Source organism: Neomonachus schauinslandi, chromosome 2, assembly GCF_002201575.2.
Source record: "Neomonachus schauinslandi chromosome 2, ASM220157v2, whole genome shotgun sequence".
Lineage (NCBI taxonomy): Eukaryota > Metazoa > Chordata > Mammalia > Carnivora > Phocidae > Neomonachus > Neomonachus schauinslandi.
In genome coordinates, this window is record NC_058404.1 from 77,987,829 (window position 1) to 78,009,262 (window position 21,434).

Here is a 21,434-nt window from a genome sequence, read left to right on the forward strand (position 1 = left end):
ACAGAGGAACTGAGACTTGCCATTTCTATATTATTCTTAGCACTGAAGCTTTAGGGTTGTAAACAAACTAGGGAAAACAAAACAAAACAAAAAGGAAGCAGCAGAACATATATTGCAACATGCTTCTTAATTTGTCCAATGGTCACGTTCTATATTTTATCTTGAATTCATATATTAGAACTAAGCAAAAGTCTGGAAACCTTTTATAGGATCATGTTCTGCCCTCTCATATCGTGTTCTTTGTTGGTATGTTGAATATTCTTCTTTTTATCATGGAAAATGGAGACTCGAGTCAGATCTCCATGATGGCCTGAGTCCAGCCCCTGGACCATCATCTCCTTTTCCCTTTTCACGGTATTCCAGGGCTTAGCATGTTGCTTTGAACACAGGAGGCACATTATAAGTGTTCTTTTTTTCCATTTTAATGGAAGAATTAATAATAGTGTTGTGTGCTTAAATTACAGCTCAAATTCAGAATTCTTCCCACATGTCAACAGTCACTTGAAACTCCTGAAAATACTGGTTCTAACTTGAAATAAAGGCAATAACAGAGTCATGTCTTAAATATTAATTAATCTGTTGTCTTTTCTCTGATTTTTTCATAATCATTAAAGCTCAGCCCAGCTTCTCAAAAATAATTCCTTCAGAGGACATTGCTATTTGGTTTTTAAATTTTCAATTGATTCAATTCATTTATAAAAACTCTTTTTAAAAGTGCAATTTCAATTGGGTTCATTTTAAACTACTTGGAATCATTCACATTTATATAGTATTTTAAATCTCATGATCTCAAAGTCCATTTAATGTTATTTATTTTTAATGTAGGGCAGGATGGAATTATTATTCCCATTTTACAGACACTGAAGTAAATATCTGTAAATATAAGGCCTTCAGTGTCTCACTCAGCCATGAGAAATTTGACACTCAGAAATCAAATCCATTATTCCTCCAAGAAATACCAACATTTTCACCCCTTTGCTTCTCAAACATTTATTTTTTTAATTATAATTTAGTCTCCCTCATGAAACTTCTAACTTCTGCTAACTAAACTTCAAATATCATTTGCTGTGCATATCAATTGCTCTACCTACTCCCACAATTAATTTCCAAGGTCTCTGGATATGACCAATTGCTATTTATCCAGGGCTAAACCAAGTTCTGCTGAAATCAACAGGAACCGGAGACAGGCATTTGATAAAAATTTGATGTCTGTATAGGTATCTAATACCAAAAGTTGTACCCTTTAAAATAACTAAAAAGACTATTGAATGCTGACAAGGACGTACTGCCTGGCTATTTCCATATTGAAAGCTTGTAACTTGAAAAACAATTATATCTGGACATGTTACTCCAACCTTATTTGTAAACACTAAATTCAATATATCATAATCAAAATGTATGAAACCAAGATAAACCACATTTTCCTTTTAAATCAGACAATTCTGTTGCTTTTGCTATGGTTATGATTACATCTTACTGACCTGATAATTATATGCCCAGAAAAAGTGACCTTAGCAAAGGAGAAGTTTCTAGAGAAAAAACACAAAAAGTCCCTTTTGTTTTTTCTTTGTCATTTTTCAAAAAAAAAATTTTAATAATTTGTCCTATAGATGAACCAAAAAATTTTTTGGTGAAACCAAAAGCATTTGAATAAAAGAACCTAAGTCAACTTGTTTGAGAATGTTCTGCCCTAAGGGTACATTTTCCAGCTTCATTTCTTGGCTGCACAAGGTCAGGTCTATAGAATGTTGGTTCCTGAAATTAGGATGCTTCATTTGTAATCTAAATAAAGTCGCTAAGGACCATAAATAGTCTCCTGACCTCATTGGGGCTGAGCTCCATGCTCTGTTAGTTGGCTAAGTAGAACATAGTGAAGATTCAGCTAACCCTGAATGTGTACATTTCCATGATTACTGTCCACATTCACGCTTACGAGGAGACACAGGCACATGGAAGGAGGATCTCTTTTTCATCCCCTGACTTTATAAACACCATTTTCATCCATGAAATACTAAAATTAGAGCCTTTCTAATGACCCCTTTATTCTTTCCTCCCTGATTACATTTACTTTGCTTACTTTACCACAGTAACATTCACAATGTTAAGAAAACAAAGGTATTAGAATCACTGTTATTAAAAATATATGTAGGGGCACCTGACTGGCTCAGTCAGAAGAGCATGTGACTTTTGATCTCGGGGTGATGAGTTTGAGCCCCATGTTGGGTGTAGCGATTACTTAAATAAATTAATTTTAAAAATATATATTTATATGGCCTCTAAATAGTATGAGAAGGACAGCTTCATTTGCACATGGTTTTCTTCTTTGCTTATACTATGAATATAGAAGGACCTCACATCTAGTACTGGATTTGGAGTCTATGAATTTAAGAACAAAGAAATTTTTACTTTAATCTTTATGCTAGCCCAACAATGACACAAATCTTAATGGAGCATGTTCAGAGCAAATTTCCAAGGAGAAACTATGTCAGTTCAATTTGCCCTTGACCACTTTTGTCTTCCCTAATCCCTTTAGGCCAAATGCCAAAGCCTGTTTTCCAACATAATTATTATATTTTCTATTGGTCTTTTGGCTTTGACATAATAAATATCACCCTCTACCTCTTCAAAATACTCTCCAATCTTCTCATTAGTTATAAGAATCCAAAAAGACCTTTTTATTATTATTCTACAGTTTTCTTTGGCAAGTTGTAGCTATTTCCATTATACCTGATTATCATGTTTGATGGGATCTAAATCTGAACTTCTTTACAGAAATATAAATTTTCTCTAATTTCATGTCTGGGAATCTTGTTTTATATTCTCATAAGTTACTGTAACTTTAAGCTGATTTTGGCACACATTTCCCCTTCTACCACCCCTCTAAGTCCAAATATTCCCATTGAGAGGCATTCCCTATGCAGGATTGCATCTTGACAACTCACCACCTAAGACTGATGAATCTCCTTCCAGATATTTTATTCATGTCTCTTGATAACCACCATGAGATTCTTTTCCTCAGACTTTGCTCATCTTACATCATCAAGACAACTCCACAGCCAATTCTCTAGCTACAACCTCTATGTCTTCTAATCAGTACATACTATCTCCGCTAAAATGATCTTCTTTCATACTTAACATTTAGTTCCTTCCTCAAGTCCCTTGCATTAGCTTTTCAAAGCTTTCCCCAACTGGCAAAACCCATGCAAGTTAGGTTACTTCTTCCTGCTTTGTATCTGCAACCCACTCTCATGAACTGTCTTCCCAAGTGCTGTTTGTGCATTTGTGTGTTTCTGTTTCTGCCACATCTGCTTTATAGACACAGAGATATAAAAGTAACATCCTTAAAAATAGGAGAAAACTGACCTCACTAATTGTTTGCTATTGCTAAGTACAGTGAAAATGAACTTCCACTCTCTCTCTTTCAGTTCCTCTAAAATCCTTTAAAGGATTTGTCCTTTAAATAACATTCTCCCATTTCTCATTCTAGATCTTTTTAGGTGAGTAACACACTCAGTTAAGAACCCAAGCCCATTTCCTCAGCACACACTAGTGATGGACACAGGAAGCTCACCATGTATCTATAAATTGTCCTAAAGGAAGGTGGTTCAGAACAGTGAAAGCTATCATTGTTGGAGTCAGAGAAACTTGACTTTGAGTCTCAGTTTTGCTTCTTACTAAATATATGATATTGTGCAAGTGACTTAAACTTTCTGAGCTTCAATTACTCCATATATAAATTGAAGATATTAATAAAGTTACCTTATATGTTGACATTTGGCATGTAAAACACATTTAGCATAATGACTGGCATATAAGAAGTACAAACAAATATTACCTATCAATAAAATTTCGCATATCACATTTGACCATCTACTGTAGATATAAAGTCATACTATATTTTAGGGCAATATAAAATATTATGACCAAGAATGCTCCAAAAGGAGTATTTTGACTATATATTAAAAATCAGAATATTGTGGAAAATTTCATAGTTCAAAGAGGCTGAAAGATATTACATAGCTGTTTGAGGGCCCCACAGTTGGTTTGTTACAGAGTTCTGGAAAAGATCTCAAAGTGCCTGGTCAAGTGTTCTTTTGATCTAGAGAACTAGAGGCGATCAACCCTTCTCTGAAAATTATTCATAGTTTTCATTTTAGGAAATTTTTTCTTTGAAATTGAAGTGATTCTGAATGCTTAACCTGGAAAGCCAACCGAGTTTCTTTGAGAAGAAAAATGGTCAAGTTTTAAGGCAAAATGCTCATCAGCTGCCAATGCAACTTTAGCTACAACAAATATCTATGGTCTAGAAAAGACTCCATTATACCTCCTCCACTCAGCACAGATCTGTCTTATAATAGAGTCATTTCTTCTCATTGAACTTTTCCTTTGTTGTTATTACTGAGCATTGTAATTAAACATTCTTCCTGAATCTGCTTGGCAGCTGCCACTGAGTTCTAAGGAACCATTCATAGCCCTGTGTATTATTATCCTAATCCTCTATTATAAAGAAAACTACTTTATGCCAAAAATCAGATACAAATACTGAAAGCCTTTACATTTTGTTTTATTACAATGAGTATTAATTGACATATTGGGGGTGGGGGTGGGCCTAATTCTTTAAGACACTAGGACCTCTGTTAGGATAAAATAAGCATGCAATTTTGAGTTCTACTTGAGTTATATTCAGCTTATGTGTTAACTTCAACATAGCTTGGGAAGAATTCACTGCACTGAATATTCATATGGCGTGCATGATACAGACACTGAACCCAATTTAGTAAATGAATACTTGTAATTTCACCAAATCCCCACCGAGAGATTATTATGCAGATTTATGAAGGAATATCACTGAAGCAATTCTTGGCTATGTCTTCAGTCACCAAGGACTCAAAGTATGTAAACCTCAAATAATTTCCAATGTATTTACTGCTACCAGTTTCATCTTCTGAACTTTTCTGACATTACCTCTCACTTTCTGTTTCATCTCTAATTTTCCCTTCGATATTCTTGCCCTTGAGCAAAGAGCCAGCATCATAACACCTACGAGCACTGCCAAGTTCCTCCTGATAATATCCTGGCTGCCATAATGCCAGCAATCTGTTCCAATCCTGTCACTGCAAAATCTCATTAAAGGCAAAAGGATGCCCAGTCACTGGCATATAGGTACAGAGTAAGAGCAGGCTCATGTTTCCAGGAGTAGCTATGGCCTGTGCTGGGGCCTCCTGATGTCTTCCAAGGAATCACATATTGACAAAGAGCTGGGTTCAGTGAGCAGAAGCTAGAGTCCATTGTGGAAATTGCAATGAGAGCCCTAATACACCTATTCCTTTAAGGGATGCTTAACAGATTATGGAGACCAGATTCTGAAACAGCACATTTTCCCAAAGTCAGGTACAAAGGGACATGCGATGTAGCCTGGTTGAATACAACCTGGGAGTACATGCCAGAGCTGGATTCTAAGTCAAGCCCCACAACTATCTCATTGTCACCCTGGGAAAGTCATTTAAACTCTCCTCATCTCACACTACATACATACCACTCATGCTACAAATTGGCAGGAGATCCAGAAATGTGTACTTCCAGGAGCACCATCTTATGAGATGACAAACACTAAGTCCATGCAACAGTTTGGATCTAAAAAATTATCATCATATCTCAGGGAATATGTGTTGGAAGTTTATAGAACACTCTAAGTAATTTGGGAGCAAATCTCTTTATTACGACTTGCAGAATCATCTAACATCCATCTCACTATCCTCACTTTTTTTTTGCAGCTCACTGAAATTAACTCTATTTTTATGGAATTAAAACTAAAAAGATATTGCCATAGCAATATATACCTCAACACTGGGCTATGGTTAAAAACTTAGGCTTTGGAGTGAAGAAGCTCATAGTTCTAATCCCAGGTCCTTCACTTTCTTAACTTCTCCGAGTCTAAAGTATACTAGCTCCTACCTCTTTGGATAGAAGTGAAAATTAACAAGACATTACAGGGAAAGTTGTCCTCAGCACTGGGCCCGGAACTTAGTAAGACTTAATAAACTTCAGCTACTAGTCTTATTATTACAGAAAAAAAAAAATCTGTGACCGTTTTTGTGAAAATTGGACTAAGGTGTGAGACATTGTGTGAAATATTGCTGCATTAGCAAGAATCCCTGGGGGAAAGGGTTGAAAAGAGATTGAATAGAGCTGTGTTTTTTCTTGGTTTTATATGTATAACTATGTAACATGGGGTGAGTTATTTAACTTTTCAAAGCCTCAGTTTCTTTGTTCGTAAACAGAGATAATAAAAGCAAGTTTATGTGAAGAAGAATAAGTAGGGTAATGTATGTGAAAGAACCCCAGAACTATGGAACTAAAATCTTCATTTTAATAAGTTCTCTGGGTAACTCATGTGCATACTAAGGTTTAGAAACACAAATGCAGACCCTCTATATAAACTACAGTCTATACAAGCAAAAGACAGGTGATGCAAAAGACAAGAAAGTCTTCAGTGTAGTGAGTTGTCAGCTCATTGGGGCATGACTATAGTTTTGTTTTGTTTTGTGTTTTCTCCCCTCAAGGGGCATGCTTTAACTAAGTTGGGGAGAAGTTCGTTTGGTGGGGCTCTGCTAGGGAATGAATGTTTGTGTCCCCCCACCAAATTCATCTATTGAAGCCAATTCCCCTGATGTGATGGTATTTGGAGTTGAGGTTTTGGGGGGTGATTAGGTCATGAAAAGAGAGACCTCATGAATGAGATAGGTGTCCTTGTAAAAGGAGCCTCAGCTTGTTCCTTCATCCCTTCTGCCATGTGAGGAGGCTGTGAGAAGGAGCCATCTATGAACCAGAATGTGGGCTCTAACCAGACACCTTGATCTTGGACTCCCCAGCCTCCAGAACTGTGAGAAATAATTGTCTGCTGTGTATAAGCCACCCAGTCTATAGTATTTTCCCATAGCAGCCTGAATAGGTTAGACCAGGCATCAAATGAATCACTGGAAATGATTAGGGGGTCTCTGCAAGAAGGAGAAGTTGACATTTTAGGTACCTAACTTTTTGATCAGCTTGTGGTTACCTGACACAAGAAAGAAGCTGGAGAGAGGAGAGGTAGCTGAGTAGACAGAGAGGCCACCCCAATAGGGTAACCTGCATACCCTACATCTTGAGGGGTCCAGATATCTAAGTTTCCATATGTGAAGCAACCCTGCTGAAGACCTTACTAGTGCCCCACTCCAGAATACTGCCCAGGGATCAAAAACTTTGGGACGTGGGAGCTGAGGGGTTGGAAGTAGCTCAACCAGATTCAGCCTCCTGCTTCCATATCAGAGAACTCCATCATGAAGCAGTCCCTACAGGGCCCTCAGAAGAATCTCCTGAACTCAAGTTTGAGATTTAAACTGGGCAAATGTTTAATAATTGAAAATAATCAGAAAGTTATGGAATTTTTCTTTAGATGTCATCCATGAAACTGCTGTGCAGCAAAGAACAGGTATCTAAAATAACAAGGCAGAAAAACAAATTTGTTCCATGTCAAGACCCAGTGAGTTGAGACTGCTCCATAAACTTACCGCTTAATAAAGTGCATGGTAGATGGTAAACAGCCAAAAAATGGTAGATAATTTATAAAAATAAATGTTTAAAAACTACAGAAATGTCATTTTCAACAACTTTGTATTGGGTAAATAACTATGGTACATCAGTATAATAGAATAATGCACCAATAAACATTATCATAAAAATAGAGATAATGAAGAGATGGACAGAAGCCAGAAAAAGACACACCAGCACATTATACTATTAAATAAATGGCCCAAAATTTATGTTGATTTACATGTGTCTACATACATCTGGGAGGATAGACCTCATGGTATAATAAATAGGTCATCACAGTGTTTGACTTTGTGCATGATTTTTTAAATAATATTTCATATCTGTACTTTGTAAATTTTCTTCAGTGAAATTATTTTGTAATTATTCTCTCAAATTAATCTCCAATCTCTTGTTATAATTTTGTCTTCATCATATTTCTTAAAGCATCCTTCTTTGGACTCCATAGTTATTCATAATTTTGTCTACAGTTACAAAGTGTTCGCATGCTTCAGGAAGAGACCAATAAGAAGCAGTATATCAGTAAGTGCAGGCCTGGATGATGATTTTGTATCTTATTGTTGTGAAAAATAATCTACTGATTTTGCCCTTTGTTTTAAAATGAGTCCATTAGGTATGTCATATCATTACTGTTTCTCAATATCTTTATGTACAAAAATGTTTTATGTATGTAAAACTTAATTTCTAGATTGTTATCCCTATACTAAAGTATGACGTTGTTCAAGGGGAGGCCATGTTTCGATTCTCATTGTGTGCTCCACCACAGCTAGCCGTGTCTCAGGCATATTAGAGGCTGAATTGGTGTGAACAGAAGATGTCAAAGCTTTGAAAATTCATATGACTCTGCACTAAAATATAAAGATTAAGGGATGCCTGGGTGGCTCAGTCGGTTAAGCGTCTGCCTTCAGCTCAGGTCATGATCCCAGGGTCCTGGGATTGAGTCCCACATCGGGCTCCTTGCTCATCGGGGAGCCTGCTTCTCCCTCTGCACTCCCCCCGCTTGTGCTTTCTCTCTCTGACAAATAAAATCTTAAAAAAATAAAAATAAAATAAATAAAATATAAAGATTGGTATAAACATATTGAGGGTCAAGAATAAACAGGGGAGATTATTGTAGAGTAAGGGTGCAAATGAGGTTGTTACTCACATACAAACCATTTTAATTTCTTCTTTTTAAATCACAGTTTGGTTCTAGGTCTATGGCCTTTATTTAAAAGCTACATCCTTTGGGGTGCCTGGGTGGCTCAGTCATTAAGCGTCTGCCTTCGGCTCAGGTCATGGTCCCAGGGTCCTGGGATCGAGCCCCGCATCAAGCTCCTTGATCCACGGGAAGCCTGCTTCTCCCTCTCCCACTCCCCTTGCTTGTGTTCCCTCTCTCGCTGTCTCTCTCTCTTTATCAAATAAATAAATAAAATCTTTAAAAAAAAGTTATATCCTTCAAAATCATTGAGTTACATTATTGTTTTCTGTTTCATGTGCAGGAAAACACATCCAGTATGAAGGGCTCAGGAACATAAGTTAAGGAAACCTGTATTTTCACAGGATTTCCATCACTACATTTTGTGTTTCCTTCCAAATCATAGATCCTGAATTTTCAATTACCTGAGTTTTGAATTACCCATAAAAAGGAAGGAGTAAAACTTGGCAATATAGCAATAGTTACAATAACCTTTAGATAGCAACCTTTTAATCAGCCTCTGTCATACTGACATCCCTTCTGATACATCATGTCCAGGAGTGAGTATGCAAGAGAGTTAGCATGAATCAGAGACAACCCACAACATTCACTCTGCATGATGCCACTTGTGTCTCTAAGTCTGTGGGGGCATAGGAAATACATACTTCCTTTTTAAGTATTGTTATTTTTATTACTGTTCCTACCTTTTCCTACAGAAAACTGTAACTTCCACAACCTTGCTCCCTTTGTCACTGTCTCTACTCAGCATTCCATGATCAAACAGCAAGAGCAGAATAGACGTATTTGCGTTCTACTTCCTACCATCCTCCAGACTTGAGCGTCTCTTTTTTCTCCAGTGATTTCAGAACATGCTCTTGATAATTTCTGTTCCTCCTATGTAGTTAGTGTGCTGTGCAAGGACGGGTGTACGTACAGTGGGTTGGTAGTGAAGGAGAGGACATGGAAAATACCCAGGAAACTGCTCCCAATCCCCTCAAAGTCAGCTTAAATGAAGCATTAAAAAGAAACAGAAAGTGCTCCACTTCCAAATGAGTGCAGCCTACTTGTTCCACACTGCACTTTCTGTCCAACCCACCCCTCCATGGCCAATTACAGAGGCCCTGCTAACGACTCTCAGATTTTCAGAGCTCCTTTCCAAGAGATCTTGTAATGCTTACACACTTCGCTAAATACCACATGGATTCATGCCCTTAATGTCACTTCACTAACCAAAAGAGAAACAATCATCCTAAAAAGAAGGTTTCTAACATGGTACAAACGGGACTTACAGAACAAGTACGAGAGAAAAGTAGTTTATACATCTAGGGATACTGGACACACACAAAATTGTTGGAAATGTGCAAGGAACTAGTGAAAAAGCAAAGGAACAAACTTGTTACATTTCAAGAAAGGAAAGAGTAGGGAGAAAATTTTAAAAGAACAATAAAGCAGAATTTGTGAATGAAAAATGGACATTTATATAATAGTGTTGTTGACCTAAAGAATATTGGTACTAAGTATGGAAAACAGTAAATAGGGAAAAAGGGAAAAGAAAGAGGTGACTTTACAATTTGGGGACATTGATTTATGTATGCCTTTATTAATGACATTTTTCTTCACTTCTAAATTCAACCAGAATAAATTTTCAGAAGGAATTATCAGAGTAAGCCCAAATTGAAAGGCAGTCTACAAAATAATAGACTTGTAATTTTCAAAAGTATCAAGCCCATCAAGGTCAAAGCAGATGGAGAAACTTTTCCAGATTATAGACAACTGAAGAGACATGATTCTTGAATGCAAGGCATCATCTATTAGTTTCTTTTGTTATACATGACAATATTGGGACAGTTGGAAAAATCTAATAAAGTCTATAGATTAGGTTATATTTTTGTGTTGATGTTAAATTCCTGAGTTTTATATTTGCATTAAGTTTATATAAGAAAATGTTCTGATTGTTAGGAAACACATAGTAAAGTATTTAGAAATTAAAGGGCACTATATTAGCAACTTACTTGTAAAGTCCAGAAAAAATGTAGATAGCATATATATATTTCATATATATATATATATATGTGAAAAATGTAGTAAAATGTTAACAACTGAGTGAAATATATACTGGAATTCTGTATACTGTTTGGGTGACTTTTCTGTATGTCTGAAATTATATAAAAAGTTAAAAATAAAAATAGAGAAGAGAGCCCGAACATTTTACATCCCCTTTTTCAGATTTCCAGCAGCTTCGGTTGGAAGCTTCAGGAAAGACAGAGAAACTCAAAGTTCTTGTCTTGCCTCCCACCCAGGATCTAAGCTGCACAACCACAGCTAGGGATGAAACTTGATTGACAATATGTGCCAGAGATATGCAAAAATCCACTTTCCTCCAGTTGCCTCTCTGCTCCACAATAGGGGAAGAAGGGTCAGAAAAGACTTCTCCTATTCAGATGACACTCATCCTGGCTGCCTAGTACACTTTTTCCCAAGCTAATCTCTCCCTCTGCAAAGAGGGAAAATTAGCCTCATTTTGTACCAGGCTATTTCCATTTTAAACATTCCCCAGTTAAAAATCTACAGGTTTCGCAGTGATGTACTCACTTAGTACTACTCTATATAAGTGAGGCAGCTGTGAGAAAGGAATAAAACACCAGGCTTTGTTTCAGAAATCCTAAACTTATGCCTTTTCCCCCAGCTTTCCATTAATGAGCTATCTTGCTTTGGGCAAATCATTTGACCTTTTTAAACTTAGTTTTCACATCTACAAAATGGAAGCATCTATACTTACAGCTGCAAAGATAAAATATCAATATGTACATGAAGCACTTTGTAAACTGTAATATACTGTATGTAATTAATTATTTATATGTTTGTGCCAAAGAAAGAAAACTCAATTCTGACTTGTCTTCTCTTCTTGTCACTTTCTTTGTATAGTTAAGGGGAATGGTACTGCAAACCAGGTGTCCTAACTACTGGTTCTGAATAATTACTTTCGGGCTTTAGTTGGTCTTTTTATGTTAAGAGGGAAAGAAGTAACCATTTTTATAACATATAAGCAGGATGCTCTTTGGGGTCCAGTTTCCTCTCTTCTCTTCCCCTAAGAGTGGAGCAAGCCTTAGCACACAGCTGTTGCTCAGAAAATGTTATCCCTTAAGCTAACCATCACCTGAGTTGGTCATCAGGTAGGCATTCACGTGTTATGGCTCACAAGCCTGCGTGTGAGGGACCTCAAAATGGCCTCTGCTGTCTGAGACAACCAAGGTTAGTCCAAGTTCAAGTCCACCAATGACTGCAGCTGACTGAGAGAGATATCCTCAACCAGGAGGACCAGGAAGGCAATGGTGATCCATTGTTATGACACTGATAGCATTCTCAGGCCTTTCCTTTCTCAATTTATGTACTCATTGAGCCCTTGGGAAAAATATTTTCTCCAATATAATTTTCTTACCTCTGCCCAAACATTAAAAAAAAAAAAGCTGCAGTTTCCAGGCAAATAAATAAATAATATCAAGACAGAAAACCCGAGTGAGCTGGAATTGGCAGAATCCTGTGACCTCAAAGAGCCCCAGCTCTACTCAGTAGCTTGTAATGTCCCGTGCTTTTTCTGAGTGCATTTGCATTATCATAATGGTTGTTTGGTGAGAGTGGGGGCAGGGGCCAAATCTTCTAGGCAACTCAGTCTTTGGAGACCTGACAGCCAGCCAGTCAGCCAGCAGGATCCAGGTCTTAAGACTCGGAGCTGTGCTGGGAATTTCAGTCCTATGCAAAGTCACCTAAGGTGAAGTCAGATGAATCAGCTCTTTTTTTGGCTGCATTTCTCAAAGTCTTTTCCATAGACACATGCCTCTGGCAATATTCTTCCTACCAAGGGTTTATGCAGGCACAACTGGAAGCCCTCCCCTTCATGATCGATGGTACAGGCATACACATTTTCCCATTCTGTTCAGGCTCCCTGGGCCCTGGGTTTCCAACCCAGCAAATCCTCCCAGCAGACTGTTTAAATGGACTGTCATCCCCGTCACACTGCTCAGACTGGAAACCTCTACCCACTTGACTAGAGAAGCATGGGTGTTCCAAGGTTTGGAACAATGCCTTGTAAATGAGGCCAAGTTTCTATCTCTTTGACTTTATATATTCTATTTGGATATCCTCCTCTTTCCCCTACTGACCCCCCAAATGGAATGCTGCTGAAGAGACCATCTGCCACAAATGCCCATACCCAATGATCAAAATATTTTAGTTTCTTTCCCAGCTTGGTGTCAGTGACAAAATATGTGAGGCTTGCAAACTGGCCTTTTAGTATTTAAGCCTCTTTAAAAGCCAGGTGACATTGCCATCCTATTTGGCTCTGCTAGCCATATCCAGAAGACATCATGTTTTATGGTAAATTTTTCCTCATCAGACAAAAACCAAGTCTAAATATGAAAGGATTTGAGAAGAGGCACAGCTGTGGTCTTGTGCTTTGCCATATTATCTCAGAAAGATGAAAACTAAACAAATGACAAATAATGGCTCTGGCAAGCCCACAGAGCCTGGGAGGAATTTGGATGTCAGGGAGGGCCACCAGCTTTAGAAAGCCAGCACCTGTTCTCAGATGGCAGGCGAGTCACACACATACACACATAATGTTATGCTTAGAGACCCAACAGCAAATAGGCTACTCTCATTCCTGACAAACCCAGACACACATTGAAAACTTTCTGCCCTTCTCGGTGGTCAGTGAATGCCAAACGATGGTGTTAAGATGATCTCAAACTGGGCTCCAGTTTAATATTGCCCTTTTGTTTTAAATATCTTGTTCTGGAACAAGAACTGTCACTTGGAACTTTGACCCCAGGAACTGGTCATTCAGGGTAATGAGACAGCTTTGACAGACCCTAACTACAGTTTAGTAAATTCCACTTAGTAACATTTGAGACTTCTTCAGGATCTTCTTGTTTAACTACAGGACAGTGCCTCAGACAGAGGCCTCAAAGAGCATAATTTTTGACAATGAGAGAATCTATACAGCAACAACTCAAATTCCATTTACTATGTAACATCTGCACCAAACCCCAAGGGTTATGATGTTCAACATTCTCTTGTCTGTTCTATAGAGAGTTTTCTGATGTGTAGAGCATCATTTATGCTGTCTCTGATTCCTTTCCAATGACCATTTTTGAAGAAGTGGCAGTATAATTCTCTCACTACGCAGCTTTCCCCTGCCTCCCACACCATTTGGGGACTGGCTTCACAAAGTCAGCCTTTCACATTAATTGATTACCTTATTACGGGAGTAAGTTAAGGAAGTTAAGCCCTGATTTCCTGGGAGTTGACGGTCAACTGGGAGCCAACCTTATTCTGACAGAAAGTTCTGTAAAAGTAATCCTTTCTGACAATATAATATATATGTACTAAAGCCATGAGTCTCAGATTTCCTGGGTCACTTTTTATCTAGCATGGGAGAAATATTGAGGTGTTACGTATGTCAGTCCATGCATCCTAATGCTTAGACCAGAAGATATGACTATCATATGGGTTGTTGTATGTGTGTGCCAAAATGTACTTTTCAAAAAAGTAAATATGAGGCTTGCCACACTTACAACAAACCCTTGGAATTCAGTTTCAACAGTGAGTTCCTACATTCCCCAAACAACCTCCAAAGGTCCAGGACTTATAACAAATTACTTTGTTGGGGTTCAGATTTGAGTCTTATGATGCAATGAAGTTGCTCAGGAGCAAATTACTTAACCAGTGAGGGAGCCTGGTGGTTGCTACACATCTCATCTCCAAGAGCTTGATATTGGACAGCAGCTGAGAATAATGGCTAAAAGCATAGATTCTGGAGCCAGACTGTTCTAAAAGTCAATGCTACCACAAAGTAACTCTGTGAGCTTGGGTAAATCATTTAAACCCCTGTGTCTCAGTATCATCTTCTATGAAATGGGGAAAGGGTAGTATCTACCTAGCCAAGTTTTTGTGAGGACTAAATTAGTTGATATATAGATCTTAGCTGGGGTCCTCTAAAAAAGAGACCCGGAGACAAACGTTATGGTGTGGATAGTTCATGTGGGAGTTACATACCTAAGGTGGTAATAGTGAGGGTAAAAGGGAAACATAACAAGACAGGATGCCATGCAATCCAGTGTGATGCCCTACCAGACTGGCTACTCCACAAATAGCTAAGAAGACAGAGCATACTGCTCAGCAGGTGCTCTTTCAACACAGGGGATGTTAATGGGATTTCTATGGAAGGGTTGCAAAGAGGAGGTGTACCTCACAGCAGTCCACAAATGAGATAAATGAGGGAGATTTACCTGCCTGACTCCTTTCGGCCTCTTGCATTCCACTGGTTCACTCTACAGGGAGATAATTTCCCTATTCTACCAAGAGCCTCATCTGGTCCCTTGGCAGGCACCTTGCAAACCACACCCCATGCCTCAGCCAGGTCTCAAATGGAGAGGTGCTTGGTGTTAGTTGGATGTTGAAAAAGAAAGATATGGTTGAGGACTCTGAGAAGGCACGTGAGCTTCATACTTCTCATACAATATTCAAAGCACTTATGGGGCATCTGGGTGGCTCAGCTGGTTAAGCATCTGCCTTTGGCTCAGGTCATGGTCCCAGGGTCTTGGGATCCAGCCCCCAGTAGGACTCCCTGCTCAGCAGGGAGGTCTGTTTCTCCCTCTCCCTCTGCCCCTCCCCTCCCCTCCCCCACTCTCTCTCTCTCAAATAAATAAATAAAATATAAAGAGAGCACACAAGCCAGAGGAGTAGCAGAAGGAGTAGCAGAGGGAGAGGAAGAAGCAGGCTCTCTGCTGAGCAGGGAGCCTGATGCAAGGCTTGATCCCAGGACCCTGGGATCATGACCCAAGTGAAGGCAGATGCTTAACTGGCTGAGCTACCCAGGCACCCCAATAAATAAAATATTTTTTAAAAATATTCAAAGCACTTAAAATACAGCCTGGCACATAGCAAGCACTATACAAGGGCTTCCTATACTTTGTAAACATAGGAAGATTAGAGCAGGGTTTCATTGAGGAAACAAGCTCTGAATAAAAAGTCAACTGATTATGCTAGTAATAAAAGAAAATAAAAATTAAGATCTAGGAAAATGACTCATTCTTGGTGAGCAAAAAAGAAACTGTGGACGAACCAAAGAGAACATAGAAATCAGCAGCTCCTCAACTCTGTGAAAGGAGCAAGTCCTTCACATGCTTTATTTGGAAATAAGAACTGCCCATGACACCCTATTTGTACCTGCTCTTCCATGACAGCAATGTGTGGTGGTGGTACCCAGAGAAGTCTGCGTCTGGGTGCAAGGTTAAGGGGAAGGAAAATGACAAGATGGACAAAAGGAAGTAAGATGCTGACTGAAAATAAGGAAGAAATCCATATTTTTTCAAACAATCACATGAGAAAAGATTTGAAGATTAAAAAGTTGAAAGAAAAATCCTCCTCAAAATTCAATTTTTATTATAAAATTACTGGAACATATTTTAGACTGATAATGGAGAATTTTTATTTAAGAGTATAAAGGGGGAAATGGATGAAATATTCACACCTGGATCAATGTCAAGCTCTTACTGCCATGCCTGGCACATACTAATGTTATGGAAATATTTGCTACTGGTATTACTTTCAGTTCACTTTTTCTTTACTTGTAAAAAAATCTCTTCATAAACCTAAAACAACAAAATCACACATATTTAGATTCACAGGTTCTTAAGAAAACAAGCAGATTCTGTATGGTGATCAATCAACTAACATTCATATGTAGGGCAATTTGGCAATATCTATCAAAATAAGTGCGCTTTCTGTCAGCAATTCTGCTGTTAGAAATTTATACAACTGAAGTGAATTTTTTCAAATATGAATGAAATAACCAATATAGATATTTATTGCAACCTTTTTGTAATGAAGTGTTGAAAAGAATATCTAAGTATTCATTAATAGAAGATTGGCTAAACAAATTATAGTACATCCACACAATGGAATATTCTGCAGCTATAAAAAGAATAAGGAACTACTTTACATATTTGTAAGAAAAGAGTCCCAAGATATATTATAAAGTGAAAAACTCAAAGTACAGAACAGCATGTTAGAATGTGATCATTTGTGAATAAAAAGTGAATAAATATGTGTGTAAATATACATACATGTACACACACATATATGTATGCAATAACTCTGGAAGAATGCATAAGAAATCTAATATGCTTACAGGAAGGACTGGCTGACAAGGAGAAAAATGTGGAAGGGAGATTTTTCCCTGTATACTTTCTCTTACTTACTTTTGAATATCTTTGAACCATGCAAATGTATTACTGATTCAAAATAAATAAAACAAAATGAAATTAAATTAAAAGGAAGTGACTTACATTATTTATTTGTTAAAGTATTAAAATAGACTGTGCTTACAGCTGCCTCTCCTCACATGCGATTCTAAGTTTCTGGGGAGCTGTGAGTAGGGCCGAGGAAAGCCATGACTGCTTTGCTCATGAAGATCAAGGGCTGGATGAGGCATCCAAGACATGCTGGGAGTGGTGCCAGTAAAAGAGGAATACATATATTTTATAAGATGGATAACAACTTTACTGGCCCTGAAAGTTTCAGATCAATGTTCAAGTTGGATGTAGGCCATCACTAAGTTTCATACCTGGTAAGACATTTGACTATGTTGTCTGAAGTGAAAATTGTTGACAATCCCAGTCATATCCATGGAGGAGGTCTATGTAACTCATGAAACATAATAATTAACTATTATATTGCAAAATAAAAATAATAATAGAGATGCCAAATCTTCCTTAAGTAACTTCTTCATTCTGAGGCTCTCTTCCATGAACAGCGTAGAATCACAGTGGACATTCAAGTCCAATTCAGGCCCTGAGTGACAATTAGGCTCCTTCAGCAAGCTTTCCTCTTGTGTTAAGTCGAGCTTCTGGGAACATTAAGTAAAAGCATACTCTTAAATAAGAGAAACAATCACAGAGCAATGGTATATTCTTCCCATTATGCAAACAGCAAAACCATGCTTCACCCCACCATTTGTTCAATGCTCAGTTAGAGTTGAATGGATAAGTTTTATTACATCTTGAATTAACTCAGGGCTGCTGGGCAGACTCCAAAAGCAGAGGGTCTCTCTTTATCCTGACACTGCCACATACTAATTGACTGACCCCACCAAGTCACTTGCTTCTCCTGACCTCAAGTGCTGCATCTATAAAGTGAGGGAATCACACTGTGTGAAGTCCCCTCCCATTTCTAAAATTCTAAGTGTTTTGAGATAATTGTGTTTATTTATTCTACCAGTATTTACTGAGGGCCTATGTGCAGAGCACTGTTGCTTTATAAAAGTCAACTCAAAGTGAGTCAGAATTCTAAAAGCAATTCAGTTAGTAGCAATTTTAAATGTAAATATTTGAATTTACCTTCTTTTTTAAAGTTCTTTTCAGAACTGAACACCATATAAGTGATGAGATTAAATTATTAGTGAAAAAATATCAACTACTCTCTTGTACAGAGAAGCCAAACACATTTTTAGGATATATTTACTATTTATTATTATTATTTTCCTTTACTATTCGTTCTAAATACCCTAAAAGATGTGCCTTCCCCTCATTTATAGGCAAACAGGCTCTCCCAGTCCTCTTTCTACTCTCTAGGCCTGAGAAGGCTATTGTTTTGCCTGTGCCTTGCTTTCTGATTTGTTAAGTAAGCCCCACAGGTGATGTAAGAGGCCTGGTTCTAGAGTCATTCATCTGTTGGGGACACACTGCTAAATATGAAATACATGACAAGATGGGGCATCAACATGGTTATCATAGTGAGAGTTATGGAGTGTTTTCCAGCTTGCATCAGTTTTTTACTTATATCATGTTCCAAGAGATCTTTTGTGGCTTTATTTATGGTATGACAATGTCAAGAGGAAAACAAACTGAAAAAAAAAATACAGATAGTGTAAAAAAGGGACAACATTCCAATATACAAAGGACTACCACAAATTGATCGGAAAAATTCTAATTTTTTGAGATATTTTTATTCATTTGTTCAACCAGTATTTATTGAGGCCCTATGTTCACAGCTTTGATGCTTTATAAAAAGTATATGAGCAATTAACAAAGTAGAAGAGGTAAATGGCCGATGATGTGTGAAAAGATGTGCAACCTCAATAAAATCCAGAGAAATGCAAACAAAGTATAATGAGATAACATTTTTAATGTAACAAATTGGCAAAATAACTTAAAAAGTGATAAATTCAGTGCTGATAAAGGATGTGGGGGAAGAAGCACTCTTTTTAATTTGGTGAGAATGTGAATTGGTATAAATCATTTTGGAAACTTTTCTAGTAATATGTATTGAAAGTAAAAAACAATAAAATATACTAGAAGTAAAAATACACATTCCTTGATCTACCAATGTCATTTTTTCTAAAGTAACATATATATGAACAAAAATAGAGTACATAAATACATATGAACAAGTGTGTCAATTAGAGCATAATTTTCTTTTTTTTTTTAGTTTTTAATTTTGTTATGTTATGTTAGTCACCATACAATACATCATTAGTTTTTGATGTAGTGATCCACGATCCATTGTTTTCGTATAACACCCAGTGCTCCATGCAGTATGTGCCCTCCTTAATACCCATCACCGGGCTAACCAATCGCCCCTCCCCCCTCCCCTCTAAAACCCTGTTTGTTTCTCAGGTCCATAGTCTCTCATGGTTCATCTCTCCCTCCCATCCCTCCCCATTTTTCCCTTCCTTCTCCTAATGTCCTCCATGTTATTCCTTATGTTCCACAAATAAGTGAAACCATATGATAATTGACTTTCTCTGCTTGACTTATTTCACTTAGCATAATCTCCTCCAGTCCCATCCATGTTGAAGTAAAAGTTGGGTATCCATCTTTTCTGATGGCTGAGTAACATTCCATTGTATATATGGACCACATCTTCTTTATCCATTCATCTGTTGAATGGCATCTTGGCCCTTTCCACAGTTTGGCTATTGCGGACATCACTGCTATGAACATTGGGGTGCATATGGCCCTTCTTTTCACTACATCTGTGTCTTTGGGGTAAATACCCAGAAGTGCAATTGCTGGATCATAGGGTAGCTCTATTTTTAAATTTTTGAGGAAACTCCACACTGTTTTCCAAAGTGGCTGTACCAACTTGCATTCCCACCAACAGTGTAAGAGGGTTCCCCTTTCTCCACAACCTCTCCAACATTTGTTGTTTCTTTCCCTGTCCATTTTTGCCATTTTGACTGGTGTAAGGTGGTATCTCAGTGTGGTTTTGATTTGGATTTCCCTGATGGCTAATGATGATGAACATTTTTTCATGTGTCTGTTAGCCATTTGTATGTCTTCTTCAGAGAAGTGTCTGTTCATCTCTTCTGCCCACTTTTTGACTTGATTATTTGTTTTTTGGGTGTTGAGTTTGAGAAGTTCTTTATAGATTTTGGATACCAGCCCTTTATCTGTAGTGTCATTTGCAAATATCTTCTCCCATTCTGTGGGTTGCCTCTTTGTTTTGTTGACTGTTTCCTTTGCTGTGCAGAAGCTTTTTATCTTGATGAAGTCCCAAAAGTTCATTTTTGCTTTTGTTTCACTAGCTTTTGGAGATGTATCTTGGAAGAAGTTGCTGTGGCCGATGTCAAAGAGGTTACTGCCTATGTTCTCCTCTAGGATTTTGATGGATTCCTGTCTCACATTGAGGTCTTCCACCCACTTTGAGTTTATCTTTGTGAATGGTGTTAGAGAATGGTCGAGTTTCATTCTTCTGCATGTGGCTGTCCAATTTTCCCAGCACCATTTATTGAAGAGACTGTCTTTTTTCCATTGCATGTTTCTTCCTGCTTTGTCAAATATTATTTGACCATAGAGTTGAGGGTCCATATCTGGGTTCTCTCTTCTGTTCCATTGGTCTGTATGTCTGTTTTTGTGCCAGGACCATGCTGTCTTGGTGATCACTGCTTTGTAATATAGCTTGAAATTGGGCAACGTGATGCCCCCAGCTTTGTTTTTCTTTTTCAACATCTCCTTGGCGATTCGGGGTCTTTTCTGATTCCATACAAATTTTAGGATTGTTTGTTCCAGCACTTTGAAAAATGTCATTGGAATTTTGATCGGGATGGCATTAAAGGTATAGATTGCTCTGGGTAGCATAGACATTTTAACAATGTTTATTCTTCCGATCCATGAGCATGGAATATTTTTCCATCTTTTTGTGTCTTCTTCAATTTCTTTCATGAGTGTTTTGTAGTTCCTAGAGTATAGATCCTTTGCCTCTTTGGTTAGGTTTATTCCGAGGTATCTTATGGTTTTTGGTGCTATTGTAAATGGAATTGTTTCTTTATTTTCTCTTTCTACAGTTGCTTTGTTAGTGTATAAGAAAGCAACTGATTTCTGTGCATTGATTTTGTATCCTGCCACATTACTGAATTGCTGGATGAGTTCTAGTAATTTGGGGGTGGAGTCTTTTGGGTTTTCCACATAAAGTATCATGTTGTCTGCGAAAAGAGAGAGTTTGACTTCTTCTTTGCCAATTTGAATACCTTTTATTTCTTTTTGTTGTCTGATCGCTGTCGCTAGGACTTCTAGTTCTATGTTGAACAACAGTGGCGAGAGTGGGCACCCTTGACGTGTTCCTGATCTTAAGGGAAAGGCTCTCAGCTTTTCCCCATGGAGGATGA